The sequence below is a fragment of the Pinus tabuliformis genome, chromosome Q (assembly GCF_031772625.1).
Source record: "Pinus tabuliformis cultivar Carrire ecotype Pingquan chromosome Q, CPIR1, whole genome shotgun sequence".
Lineage (NCBI taxonomy): Eukaryota > Viridiplantae > Streptophyta > Pinopsida > Pinales > Pinaceae > Pinus > Pinus tabuliformis.
Window position 1 is genome coordinate 725,809,911 of NC_142296.1, and position 15,049 is coordinate 725,824,959.

The 15,049-nt window shown below is 39.0% G+C and overlaps 1 pseudogene; it reads right to left on the reverse strand.

The window, feature by feature from the left end:
* Positions 1 to 146: 146 nt before the first annotated feature.
* On the reverse strand, positions 147 to 2,303 carry LOC149221592 (phenylalanine aminomutase (L-beta-phenylalanine forming) pseudogene; annotated as a pseudogene).
* Between the last annotated feature and the right edge of the window lie 12,746 nt (positions 2,304 to 15,049).

Consider the following 15,049-nt stretch of genomic DNA (forward strand, 5'->3'; position numbering starts at 1 on the left):
CATCGGTGAAAAACGTTCTGGTCAGTGAAGAGTCACTCGCCCTGAGGTCTGAAGCGACACAGGTTAGTTTTGCATATCCTGCGTCAAGTGTACAAGTTTCGTGTTTCTCAGGTTCACATTTTTAAAGAGTCGTGGACGGAATTCATTCATACTTTTGGTGTTTTATAGCTCGTTGTTGAAAGCTCCGACTGCCTTTTACAGTTGAAATTGCGGCAATGATTGATCGTTCGACTGGTAGAAACCTCGGCATGCGCGAGGGACTGAGACGGTATTTCGTGCGATGCAGTGATTCGGCCATCAACAATTGCATCAAATACCTTCTGGGTGCCCTCTTGGGGCGTGTGGTCTGTCCTCGGAATCATCATTATCGCGTTGAGTTCCTCTCGGATAAATGCATACAGAGGAAAGAATTTAGAGCCATGGATTAACGTTCTGCAACAGGAGCCTTCCAGCATGTGACTGTTGGTGCGCTCCTCGGATGAAAGCACGATTGCTGTTATCTCCTCTTCAAGGCGCTGCTTGAGGTGGGATTCGAACTCTGTTATCTGCTCTACAATTTTAATATCGTGGAATGTAACAATGGTGTCAAGAATTGTTTGTTTGAGGGCAGAGACAAGTGGGAGGGAAGGGTTGCAGGGGGATTCTAAATGTGTACACTGGAATACCCCTGGCAACGCTAATAAGCTGTTCTTTAATGGATTCCGGGAGATGGAATTCGTCTGAAACGCTTGAGATGATTCCTAACACAATATTTAGAAGAATTTGTTCCAGTTGTCGCAGATCTATTGCCTGGCAGAGAGCGTATAAGTGCGATGCCAGCATAAGTTTTAAGATATCCAGAGCTTCTTCAGTCTTCCTGGCAGATATGAGGACCAGAGAATTGATGTCCTGGTTGTGCTGCTCGGCGCTGTGAACGTGGGTAGTGACTGGGTTAGCCAGGAATTGAAGCTCCGAACTGTAAGCAGCCATGGCTATGTTGATTCCCTTGAAGCCATAGTCCAAGCTCAAGTCGGGACCCAGGGAAAGGTTTCCCGAGAGCCCATTGCTGTAGAATTCGATCATGAGCTCTGTGAATTGTGCAAAGATGAGTTTCCCCAGTCCAGCCAGAGCTACACGAACATAATCCATGTAGAATCCCACTGCGCTGCCCTGGAAATTGGCGCTATGGAGGGCCTTTCCGTTGACAGGGTCGATGATGGGATTGTCGTTGGCAGAGTTGATCTCTGTCTCAATTGTGGCCGTGGCTTCTCTTATGGTCTGCACCAGAGGGGCCAGCCACTGGGGACTCGAACGCAGAGCATAGCGGTCCTGTCTGGGCTTTTTCAGAGAATTGATGCTGTAATACTCTCTTGAAAGCTCCTGGAAGGGGCTGTCTCTGAGAAGCCATTCAAGAAGTTCCGCAGATTCTCTCTGGCCGGGGTGCGGCTTCATCTCGTGGATTAGTGAATGCGCGAATTCTTCCCGCCCAAAGATGACTTCGCAGAACATTCCACAGAGCATTTCCACGAGCAAGAGCAGAACATTGGCATCATACATGACGGTGGCAGCGAGGGCAGTGGCAAACGAAGTGCCATTGACAAGAGACAAGCCCTCTTTGGCCTGGAGCTTGAAGGTCTGCAGACCTGCTTTCACCAGAGCCTCTGGTGCAGGCACTTCTTGTTCTTCACCATGAGCCCCAATTCGAGCCCTGACTTGGGGATTCCCAATTAGCAGACCTGCTATGTAGGCCAAGGGAATTAGGTCACCTAAAGCGCTTACAAAGCCTCGCAAGGGGCATTTGGGTGTGATATGAGAATTGATAAGTTGCTGTAGCGCTTCCATGATCGCCCATCGAATCCCAGAGCAGCCATAGATGAAGCTACTCATTCTCAGAAACATGGCGCATCGAGTGGTGATGGGGGAGAGCTCCCCCGCTGACGAAGAAGGGCCGGTGAATACTCCAGCTAGCAGACATCGAATTAGGGCTTCTTGCAACTCGCTCAGTTGGTTGGTCCTCTTGCTTGAACAGGCGCCGAATCGGAGGTCACGCCATAGATATCAGCTCCTCCTTTCGCTGTCTCTTGCACCCACAATGAACACCTCTCAGCCCATTCTCTGCAATTCCCGACATGATTATCCTGTGTCACTTTCACTTGGGGCCTCCGGCCCAGGGCTGTGACATGGGAAACGCTGATGCGGGAGCCATCGACATTGATGCAGTTGGTTTCGTTGAACGTCTTGATAAGAAGGATGTTGTCCTCCACGTGACAAGAATGAGAATGGGCAGTTATACAATTGTTACTATTTAATTGGAAGTACTCCATTGCAGACTAGCTCAAAGATTACAGACTAACGCAAAATTCAGAATCCTGAAAGCATACCATGGAATTCTCACAGACAGCACCATGGCTTTATAACCATCATGGTGTTGTTAATTGCACCAAGATACACAAAATTCAAATTGTATCCCATGGATTAGGGAACCCAACCATGGTTGGAAAATCGAATTAATTTTATTATTCAAAATATTATTATTATTTTTAATATTAGTATTACGTTTTCATTTTCGACTTATATCAACTATATTTACATTTATTAATATAATCATTTTAATAAATCAATATAAATTTATTTAAATTTAGAGTTACTCAGTTTTTTAAATCTACATTTTTTACTATGCAAATTTTTATTGAATGTGAAACTTGAAGAAATGTTTCTATCTCTAGGTATTTGATTTCTCTTAACAAATAGTAAATTAAAAATTAAAATGAATTTATGTTGGTTGATAATAATATTTACGCCGTAAGGCATTCCCTCTGAGAAAGACATCCCTAAAATGTGATGTGTGCAATCCTGAGCCATTGATTCTGTGTGTTAGATGATTGGGGTGTTTTCTGTCGTTCGTTTAATCTGTTTTTTCATAGAAAAATGGTTTTTTTCCCATGGTAATGGGCCATGAAAGGCCAGGCCTGGCCTGCTGGCGATGAGACTCTTCTGCTGGCCATGAGACTCTTCGCAGAGACTGCCTGCTGGCGATGAGACTCTTCGCAGAGACTGCCTGCTGGCGATGAGACTCTTCGCAGAGACTGCCTGCTGGCGATGAGACTCTTCGCAAAGACTGCCTGCTGGCGATGAGACTTTCTGCTGGCCATGAGACTATTCGCAGAGACTCTTCATGTCTTTCTTCCCTGCATGCGTAGCCTTGTGCTGTTATATCTTTGCAGAGACTCGTTTGCTTCACACATGGGATTTCTTCCCAGGAATACTTCAAGGCTGCCCACCTTGCATTTTCAACTACTTTCCCAGGGAAATCACTGTAAGTCAATTACTCTTTGTACCTATATTGTTAATGTTGTGGCTGCGTTATGTTTTGTATTTGAAGGGTTTGTGGAAAATCTGATGCATTGTTTTTTCTTATTCCCACCTGCCTCGCGAATCGCACGCTCCTTCGGCCTATCCATGTCCATAGCAACCCTGTGCGCATGGAAAGAAATGACATGACTTGAGTTTGACAGAAACTTGGCCCGCTGTTCGAATCTTTCAAATCACGTTGTCGATTTTTCACGCTGTAAAGCTCGTGGGCTATTTGTGTATTTTCCTGCGCTGTGCTTGTCAATAGAAAACATCTCTGTGTTTTTTGCTAGCCGTGACACTTTGATCTGCTTTCAACAATACCCACAGAGAGTGCATACACCATCGCTTATGCTAAAGACAAATGGATTGAAATGAAATACAAAACAAGGAAGCTTGATCGTCCTTCTCATAGCTTCATGGCAGATGAGAAGCTGATTGTTAATCAGACTCTGATAGAATCTTAGACAAGTAATGTCTAGCTTTACCACTATGACCGTTGTGAGTATTTAACCCCTATTTTAGGACTTTTATTAATAAGGTCAATATAATTCTTGGCTACAGTTTATATGCAGTTTTGCTTAGACAATTAGACAATTATTATTGACTAATTTTAGGCTTTTCTAAGCCATATGAGGTCAGAAGAGATCGCCTATTTCACTTCAAATGCCTAAGTACGCATAGTAAATTTGCACAAAATCTGGGACCTGTACAAATTTAAAACATACCTGGGGCTGATATTGGCACCTGGGAAACCGTGTCTGAAACCCTATGACAGACTATAAAACACTAACCCTTTACAAATCTGGTTCCTCTACAATGGCTAGGCTAGGGTTGCATTACAATTGAGAAACCCATATTTTTTGAGCTTTTGATTTTGATTTTGTGCTGCAAAGATCAGGGCTCAAAAATAACTTTGTGAATATTAGGCACTGGCGTTCTGAGCATGCCTTGTGAGGTTTGCAATGGCCACCCACTGTGGTTCATAATTACGAGGTTTTGTTGGACTTGGCTCAAGTCTGGCTGGACCTGAACCTTTGGACCAGCTCAACCGGTATGGACCAAATTCTTTCCTAAAAGTAACGCAAGAAAGGAAAAAACCTTAAAAAGGTCAAGAAAGAACTTTAGAGCCTTCTAGGGTCGTCACTTCATGGCATGAACTTTGAAGCAGGTTTAACCTTACAGATGTTTAAATTTTCATTTTAAGTGTGGGATCTAAGCTATGGATAGCGTAATTTGTTGTTGATACTTATCCATGTATCCTTTTTGAATTACCATTTTGTTTTTTTTTTTTTTTTTTTTTTTTTTCAGAAAGAAAAAGCTTCATGATTTATATTAAGAGCATATAAAAGTCCAGATACAAGCGAAGGCATAAGGCCTTTGATGCATAATATGCAGAGACCTGTTACTGTCATGGAATCAGCACCGCAAGAATCTCTGAGATAGAACAAAATATTGAGTGCATGGCACTACAGAATCTTCAGAAGGAAGGAACCATCAAGATCAAGATAATAAGAGTCTGAATTTAAACAAAAATGCCCCGAAGGATAAAGACATAAAATGCCAAGACGGAAATTAATCCATAGAAGGCATATATCCCGAGATTTTTATCAAAATGAAGTCAAGAGGCAGACAGGAATTCTGGAAAATATGATCGTTCCTCCACTTCCAAAGGAACCAACAGGTGATGATAAAAAGAGAACGCCAAGAGGGATGTTGCGCACTCCACCAGAGGAAGGCATCCTGAACAGAAGAAAAAGCTCTATGAGAAAATCCATAGTTTAAAGACAGCACGTACCAGATTGAGGAGGAAGCGCCACATTGGAAGAACATATGTAGATTGGATTCAGCATTGATGCGGCACATCTGACATTGGCTCGGCCCCTACCAGCCTTTCCTTTGCAAGACCTCCCAAGAGAGATTTTTGTTTGAGAAAAGGAGCCAGGAGAAAAGAATCATCTTAAGCGGGCAGGAGGCTTTCCAAAAAATGGGAGGAAAGAAGGGCGAGGGAGGCGGTCGATCAATAGAGAGGGCTTCATATAAGTCTTTAACAGAAGTTAGAAGGGCAGGCTTCTCTAGGGACTAGATGAGTTCATTAGCAGAGCCCGATTGCAATCTTCCTTTGCTAGAGAAACTGTTGACAGCCGAAACCCATAAGGGATGAAGAGAAGGGGGGATGGATAGTTCATCTGCGCTCTTCCAAACTGGGGCTTGAGAAATCCAAGACTGAATTAGCTTATTCCATGTAAAGAGACCTTTTGAAAGGAAGAAGAGGACCAAATCTGGAGAGATCAACGATTCCAAATTATGCAGCGTTGGGTCGAGGCCAATGAAGACACAAGAATCGGAAGAGAGAGTCCATTTTAGATTCCCTAAGAAGAAGGTTTGAAGCTTTCTGAAACTTTTCCAAATGATGGAGCCGGACCTGATTCCCAATGACTTCCTTCTGAACCAGAAGACCATATTCCGCCCCTTGAGATATTTTTGATTTATGATGCTGCTCCACTGGCTTTTACCATAGATACCTCTAATGAGCGATTTGTAGAGAAGAGCTTTCCCAAAAGAGGTCATATTCAGAAGGCCCCAGCCGCCCTTCTTCTTCGGCTTTGATATTAAATCCATCTTTGCTAAGTGAATCTTGGACTGGATAGAACGACCGCCCCATAAGAAGTTTGCTGCCAGAGAAGTCATCTTTTTTGAAATAGATGAAGGAAGAAGGAAAAGGTGCGCCCAATATACCGCCATTTGAGAGAGAACAGCTTGAACCAAAAGTAGCCTGCCAACTAAGGAAAGGAAGCGCATCTCCCATCTAGAGATTTTGTTGTAAAAACGATCAATCAACCACTGCCAATCCCTGATGCGATATCCATTCGATTTTAGATGGAAGCCCAGATATGAGAGCCTGTCTCCCATCAGTGCGATTTTTGTGCCAAACAGCTCAGCAACCCATTGAGCTAGGATTTATGTGTACGTATTTTCCAGGTTTTTTTATTAGGCAAAATGTTTGTTTTTTTAAAGTAGAAATATCATTTGTTTTTCATTTTTTTAAAGTAGAATTCAACTATATTGACTCTCCAAATTAGAATTTGGATTTTCTCCAAGAATAGGAGCTTGGTTGTCTATGTGAATCAACCTCGACTTTGCACCCCTTTTTCTTTTACAATTCCGTCTACGTGCAACCTTCATACTACTGTCCAGATTTCTTCTGAAGGCATCAGTTTGAAGGGCAAGGCTAATTGGTGGAAATATGATACTGTGTGCTTAGACCGGCTTAGAATTTACATTCTTTATATGATGTTGTCCTCATAGTATTCAATTACGGGTCCAAGAGAGCCACAGTGAAGGGTACCTATGAACATATTTACTACTTCCATCAAATCATATATCAAACCATATTGGTTCTTGGTCCCTCATGTCAAACTCATATATGGTGTTTTCAGCACCTCTTGTCACAATCACGTTTGAGATTCAATCCCTCTTATCATCACTAAAAACTGAGTTAGCGATGAATTTTTTTCTTCAAAATGGAATTCAATCATCATAAGCATAGTTGGGTAAGCCTTGGTAAATCGAAGTCATCAACTTCAGCTATGAATATCTCGCCCTATGATCCAAATTGGCTAGGAACCTAAATAGGCGCTGCTTAAGCCCCTGCATAGTCTAAACTTTATAGTAAAGATCAGGCCGTTTGAATGTGGACTGAACCAGGGATGATTTACCTAGCCAAATGTGTTGCAGTTAAGGAATGCCCCCTATTATCCCATTTGAATTAACTAGTAGAGAGAAAACTCATCAACTTCAGCTGTGAATATTTCACCGTAGGATCCAAATTGGCTAAGCACCAAAATAGGCCCTGCTTAAACCCTTGCACAGTCTAAAACTTCATACTAAAGATCAGACCTTTTGAATTTGGACTGAATCAGGGATGGTTTATCTTGCCAAATGTCCCTGTTATCCCATTTCAATGAACTAGCTAGAGAGAAAGGTTGCCTCTTCCGTGGTGATGTCCACAATGTTGCAAGTCTTACTACTACAGTGGTATCTCCCAATTGGGATTTGGTTCCCCATTAATATTCTCCTTAATTCTATCAGAGGAGAATGCATCCAGGTTCCATGAGGGGGATATGATGCCAATGCAAGATTCTTTTGTCCGCCTCTAGAGGCCTATTTTTTCACCTCAATCCAAATCCACATTTTTTTGTACCTTGACTGATCAGACCTATGAAGAAAAAACTTCCATATGAAGGAGAGGGAAAGGAATCCTTTCATTGATTTGCAAGTTTTTTGAATGAATATTTTGTATTTAAGGAAATGATATTAATCTGGGTAACTCACCTTTTAGATGGCAGATTTCAGAATATTTTGGACTCAACCCTAATTTCTATTTATCTTATTCCTAGAATATTTCAGGTTTATCTGATTTCCAGAATATTTTAGAATCTATAATCAAATTAAATTAAATTTGTGAATAATCTTGTCAGTCAACGAGGTAAAGTCAGAACAATGGCTTATGATGTCATAGTCACAAGATTCAGCTATGTTGACCCTTGCTGTTTTGAAATTCAGTGGCAATGCAAAATTCTGCAAAAATTCCCTATTATAATTCTGTACATAATCTCAAGATCAGTGTCTAGATTTCTTCTTAAAGCATCATTTTGAAGAAGAGGAAGACTAATTGGTGGAAAGGTGTTGCTTTCTGCTTGGACCTGCTTAGCTTTCACATTCTTTATATGATGTTGGTGTGCATTCATGAGCAAGACAACATTATTCTGGGCATATCCAACATGCTTTTTATTTTTGACTCCATTCTCCAATGTATTAGGCAGATTTTCTCCAAGAACAGTGAATTGTTTGTCTACGAGAGCCTGGCTAGCCTCTTTACTCGCTTTTCTTTGTATTAGTGGCATAAGATGAATTTTCATGAGGTGGAGGCTTTGGTTTTACTCTTTTCTGCAAGAAATTACTTTCTCCCATCATTTTTGAATAAAATGAGAAAAATGAAAGTCCTCATAGTATTCAATTACAAGTCCATGAGAGCCATAGTGAAGCGTACCTATGAACATATTTACTACTGCCATCAAATCATATATCAAACCGAATTGGTTCTCGGTCCCTCCTGTCAAAATCGTATATGGCTTTCTCAGCACCTCTTGTCACAGTCACGTTTGAGGTTCAATCCCTCTTATCACCCAACGATGAATTTTTTTCTTCAAAATGGAATTCAATCATCATAAGCATCGTTGGGTAAGCCTTGGCAAATCAAAGTCATCAACTTCAGTTGTGAATATCTTGCCCTATGATCCAAATTGGCCAGGCACTAAACCCCTGCATAGTCTAAACTTTATAGTAAAGGTCAGGCTGTTTGAATGTGGACTGAACCAAGGATGATTTACCTAGCCAAATGTGTTGTAGTTAAGGAATACCTCCTGTTATCCCATTTGAATTACGAGTAGAGAGCAAACCCATCAACTTCAGCTGTGAATATTTCACTGTAGGATCCAAATTGGCTAATCACCAAAATAGGCCCTGCTTAAACTCCTGCAAAGTCTAAAACTTCATACTAAAGATCAGACCTTTTGAATTTGGACTGAATTAAGGATGGTTTATCTTGCCAAATATGTTGCTGTTAAGGAATGTCCCTGTTATCCCATTTCAATGAACTAGGTAGAGAAAAAGGCTGCCTCTTCCGTGATGATGTCCATAATGTTGCAAGTATTATTACTACAGTGGTATCTCCCAATTGGGATTTGGTTCCCCAGTAATATTCTCCTTAATTCTATCAGAGGAGAATGCATCCAGGTTCCATGAGGGGGATATGATGGCAATGCAAGATTCTTTTGTCAGCCTCCAGAGGCCTATTTTTTCACCTCAATCCAAATCCACGTTTTTCTGTACCTTGATTGATCAGACCTGTGAAGAACAAATCTTCCATCTAAAGGAGAGGGAAAGGAATCGTTTCATTGATTTGCAAGTTTCTTGAACGAAGATTTTGTATTTAAGGAAATGATATTAATCTGGGTAACTCATTTTTTTAGAGGGTAGATTTCTGAATGTTTTGGACACAACCATAATTTCTATTTATCTTATTCCTAGAATATTTCAAGATTTATCTGATTTCCAGAATATTTTAGAATCTATAATCAAATTAAATTAAATTTGTGAATAATCTTGTTAGTCAACGAGGTAAAGTCAGAACAATGGCTTGTGATATCATAGTCACAAGATTCAGCTATATTGACCCTTGTTGTTCTGAAATTCGGTGGCAATGCAAATTTCCGCAAAAATTCCCTATTATAATTCTGTACATTTGCAATCTCCAAATCAGTGTCCAAATTTCTTCTTAAAGCATCATTTTGAAGAAGGGGAAGAATAATTGGTGGAAAGGTGTTGCTTTCTACTTGGACCTGCTTAGCTTTCACATTCTTTATATGATATTGGTGTGCATTCATGAGCAAGACAACATTATTCTGGGCATATCTGACGTTCTTTTAAATTTTAACTCCATTCTCTAATGTAGTAGGCAGATTTTCTCCAAGAACAGTGACTTGGCTATCTGCAAGAGCCTCGCTAACCTTTGTACCCGCTTTTCTTTTATGATTCTGTCCATCTGCGATCTCTAGACCAATGTTCAGATTTTGGCTCAAACCATCAGTTTCAATAAGAGTGTGAGTAATTGGCAGAAAGATGTTGTTGCCTTTCTGGACCTCCTTAGCTTCCATATTCTTCATCTGATGTTGAACTGTGTTTACTGGCAAGACATCATTATTCTGGTCATATTCAACTTGCTTTTCGTTTGTAACCCTACTTTCCAAAGTAGCATGCAAATTTTCACCAAGAACAGTAACTTGGTTGTTTGTGGGAGGCTGGCTAGCCTCTGTATCCTGTTTCCTTTTACAAATATGTCCATCTGCATACTCCAGACCAGTTTTCATATTTTGGCTCAAACCATCAGTTTGTTTAGCATTCATAAAAAAGATAGCATTATTTTGGCCATATCTGACTTGATTTTTGTTTCTAACACAGTTTTTAGAGTCCATAACATCAACTAGGTTCTGATGTGCTGACTAGGACTCTTTAATCTCAGAGTCTTTCACTGCCTCATTAGTTGAACTTTTAGAAGCTGGTTGGGATAATTAATTTTAATTCTTCTCTGAATGTATGACATAATGTAATAAGGATAACCACAAAAACCTGTGTTTTATTATTATATCTTATAAGCCTTGGAAAATCAAAGTCATCAACTTCAGTTGTGAATATCTTGCCCTATGATCCAAATTGGCCAGGCACCTAAATAGGCACTACTTAAACCCCTGCATAGTCTAAACTTTATAGTAAAGATTAGGTCGTTTGAATGTGGACTGAACTAGGGATGATTTACCTAGCCAAATGTGTCGCAGTTAAGGAATGCCCCCTGTTGTCCCATTTGAATTAACTAGTAGAGAGAAAACCCATCAACTTCAGCTATGAATATTTTGTCGTAGGATCCAAATTGGCTAAGAACCACAATAGGCCCTACTTAAACCCCTGCATAGTCTAAAACTTCATACTAAAGATCAAACCTTTTGAATTTGGACTGAATCAGGGATGGTTTATCTTGCCAAATATGTTGTTGTTAAGGAATTTCCATGTTATCCCATTTCAATGAACTAGGTAGAGAGAAAGGTTGCCTCTTCCGTGGTGATGTCCACAATGTTGCAAGTCTTACTAGTACAGTGGTATCTCCCAATTGGGATTTGGTTCCCCATTAATATTCTCCTTAATTCTATCAGAGGAGAATGCATCCAAGTTCCATGAGGGGGATATGATGGCAGTGCAAGATTCTTCTGTTAGCCTCTAGAGGCCTATTTTTTCACCTCAGTCCAAATCCACATTTTTTTGTACCTTCATTGATCATACCTATGAAGAACAAATCTTCCATCTGAAGGAGAGGAAAATGAATTGTTTCATTGATTTGAGATGATATTAATCTGTGTAACTCATTTTTTTAGATGGCAGATTTCAGAATATTTTGGACTCAACCATAATTTCTATTTATCTTATTCCGAGAATATTTCAGGATTTATCTGATTTCCAGAATATTTTAGAATCTATAATCAAATTAAATTTAATTTAATTTGTGAATAATCTTGTTAGTCAACGAGGTAAAGTGAGAACAATGGCTTGTGATATCATAGTCACAAGATTCAGCTATATTAACACTTGTTGTACTTAAATTCGGTGGCAATGCAAAATTCCGCAAAAATTCCCTATTATAATTTTGTACATCTGCGATCTCTAGATCAATGTCCAGATTTCTTCTTAAAGCATCATTTGGAAGAAGGGGAAGATTAATTGGTGGAAAGGTGTTTCTTTCTACTTGGACCTGCTTAGATTTCACATTCTTTATATGATGTTGGTGTGCATTCATGAGCAAGACAACATTATTCTGGGCATATCTGACATGCTGTTTATTTTTGACTCCGTTATCCAATGTAGTACGCAGATTTTCTCCAAGAATATTGACTTGGTTGTCTGAGAGAGCTTGGCTAGCCTCTGTACCTGCTTTTCTTTTATGATTCTGTCCATCTGCGATTTCCGACTTGATTTCCGTTTGTAACCCTACTTTCTAAAGTGGCATGCAAATTTTCACCAAGAATAGTAACTTGGTTGTCTGTGGGAGACTGGCTAGCCTTTGTACCTTGTTTTGTTTACAACTCTTACCATCTGCATACTCCAGACCAATGACACCCTAAATAGCTCAGATGCTTTATTATCAAAGCCCAATATATTCATCATGTCAAAAAAATTGCCATCATCATCAACAGTATGAGGAAACACAAAAAAACGTTAACCATCTCTGCATCTTATTTAGATTTTCCCATTTTTCCCATTCCCGTGTCATGATTGTTCCTCAATTTATGCCTTACGGCGTTTCCTTTGCAACATCTGGTGCAAATGCTAGTATACCATTTACTAGGAACTCAATACTCTTAATCTAACTACGTCATAGAAGCTTATGAGGCTCTAGTAATGGTGAAATACGTAAACAATTATTGTTTTAATTGTAATGGTTGGTGTTATAAACATATGATAAGCAAGAACAAACTACATCTTGAGAACACTAAGAACACACATGACTGTACAAAAATAATAATAGAATATTGGGAAAGAATTCCCTTTGTGTATCCATTAAACTTAGTGTATATTTATACATGAAAGAAATGGTTGGAGTGGTTGTACCCACACTCAACCAACTTTAATTTACTTTACCTTACACATTTACGAAGGATCACTGACATTTACATAGTACATTATGCATGATGACAACATAGGCCTAAGAGACCCCTACAACATTTCCCCCACCCTTAATGCCTTGCTCATCCCGAGCAAGGATGCAACATGTCTAGGATCACTACTTGTGGTAGAAGTACCGGACTGTACATCAACCATGTGTACCAATATAACTCAGCCTCAACAACCACCAACGAGATAGGAAGATGCACATATATGAGGCTTACTGTGACTTCTTCATATACAATGGCCACTTCTTGCAGATCTCAAATGTTCACATTCTTTGCAATCTTCTCAACCATATGGACTGCTCACTCAACCAGCGATTCCTCTTCAATCTAGGGTTTCCTTTACGCTCTCTATGAGTCGAGCTCGTGACTGTCATGGGAGTCCTTCACCAAAACATAAAATAAGCTAATCATCAACATAAAAATCATCCCGCTTTTTCTTTTGTCACAATCCAAGAACAATTCTGCAATCTTCAACTGTCTGCTAGTATGCAATACTGAAAGAGTTGAACTATAGAAAAGCGCATCAATTTATTCACGTGAACTCTCATCGGTGGCCTTTAATATGGACTAGTGTCGACTTATTTGACTGGTCGACTTCTCTGAATTGCTTTCAATATATTGTTGTCTATTTGACTTGAACTGTTTAGAAATAATTGTGCCTCCACAAAAAGTTAATGTGTAAGAGCGGATTTAGGGTTGATATGGTAGCTATGACTCGAATGCCAAGCCATCATAAATATGCACAAAAACTAAATAATAGATTTGCAAAAAATATCTCGACACCAATGTCCCAATGGGCCATGTGAGAATGTCCAATATGAAATAACAGACCTTGCAGCAACGTCCAATTTGGTAAACCGACCTTTCAACCACGCAGTTGGAAAATACATGTGATTGTAATTTGTACTTTGTTGGGCCACCAACTTTCATATTATTCGCATACATATTGCATTTAAGAAACGATAAACCCATCGTTTTCCAAGTCCACGTAATGAATATCCTCTACCAACTACTATCAAAAAATCTTCTCGCTTGCAGGTTTAAGGAGCTGTAACAATGGACAAGCAGATCTTCCAGCGTTTGAGAGCAGTCTTCCTTAGAAAATTTAGATCTTCAAGTGTTCGACTTGTAGATAAAATGACAAATTCTCATTCTCAATCTTCTTTCATAAGTATTTCTCGCAAAATTTAGACTTGCTGCTTCTTTATACTTGCACACTTCTCCATTGATCTTATCCTCTTCACCTTTTCCTTTGCACGTTCGAACTAACCTCCATTCGTTGTTGTTGCTACCCAGCCAAATGGAGAGGTAACGGAGTCAGGTGTTATAAACATATGATACGCAAGAATATGCTACATCTTGAGAACAACATGAACACACACGAACTTACACAAAGAAAAATAGAATATCGGGAAGGAACTCCACCCGTGTTTCAGTTAAACTTAGTGTATAATTATACATAGAAATATGTGGTGGGAGCCTAACCAATTTTCATTGGATTACTAACATTTACCTATTAGATTTAATTTTCATTGGATCTAACATTTACATAGTACATTATAAATGATGACAAGATAAGTCTAAGAGGCTCTTGCAAAGTTAGACATTTTTTTAAGACAAAAAATCTTTTGTCTTGAAAGGTCATTTTTTATTTTAGTTATTTTACATTAAAATTTAATATCAATTGAATTGTCTTAATTAAGACAAAAATATTTTAAGACAAAATTTTATACTTAAAAAAAAAAAACCAACTTGAGACAAAAATATTTTAAGACACAACTTTATGTTTAAGACAAAACTTTATATTTAAGACAAAAGACAAAAACAATTCGAGACAAAAATATTTTAAGACAAAAACAGTTTAAGACAAGATATTTTAAGACAACTTTATATTTTAGACAAAAACAATTTAAGATAAAAATATTTTAAGACAAAACTTTATATTTAAGACAATGGCCACTTAAGAGAATGACAATTAAGACGAAACTCATTTAATACAATTAACAATTAAGAAAAAATCATATCAGTTTAAGACAATATTATCTAACACCTACAAAATTGATTCTAATAGTGCACCCTAAGTCTGTCAGGTTGTAGGCTACTACTGTCTCATACCTATACCGACGTTGTTATTTCACTTACCATTCATGTTATCTTATATAAAGACAATGATTTGTTGGGCTCTTCGTTTTGGTGGGGTAGCCAACTCTGAAGAACGTGATAGTTTTTCTTGGCAATATTTGTCGGACATCAATTCTTCTTTTATCCCTTCGATCTTTACTGATATGATTAGAGTCAACTTGTATATCGTTACATTTGACACTACTACATGGAGGCGACTTTCAAGGCAATTTTTTAAGACAAAAAAAATCTTGTCTTAGAATTTCGATATGAGACGCTACTAAAAAGGGTAAAAGTAAAGGATTAGGGGTTTGTTT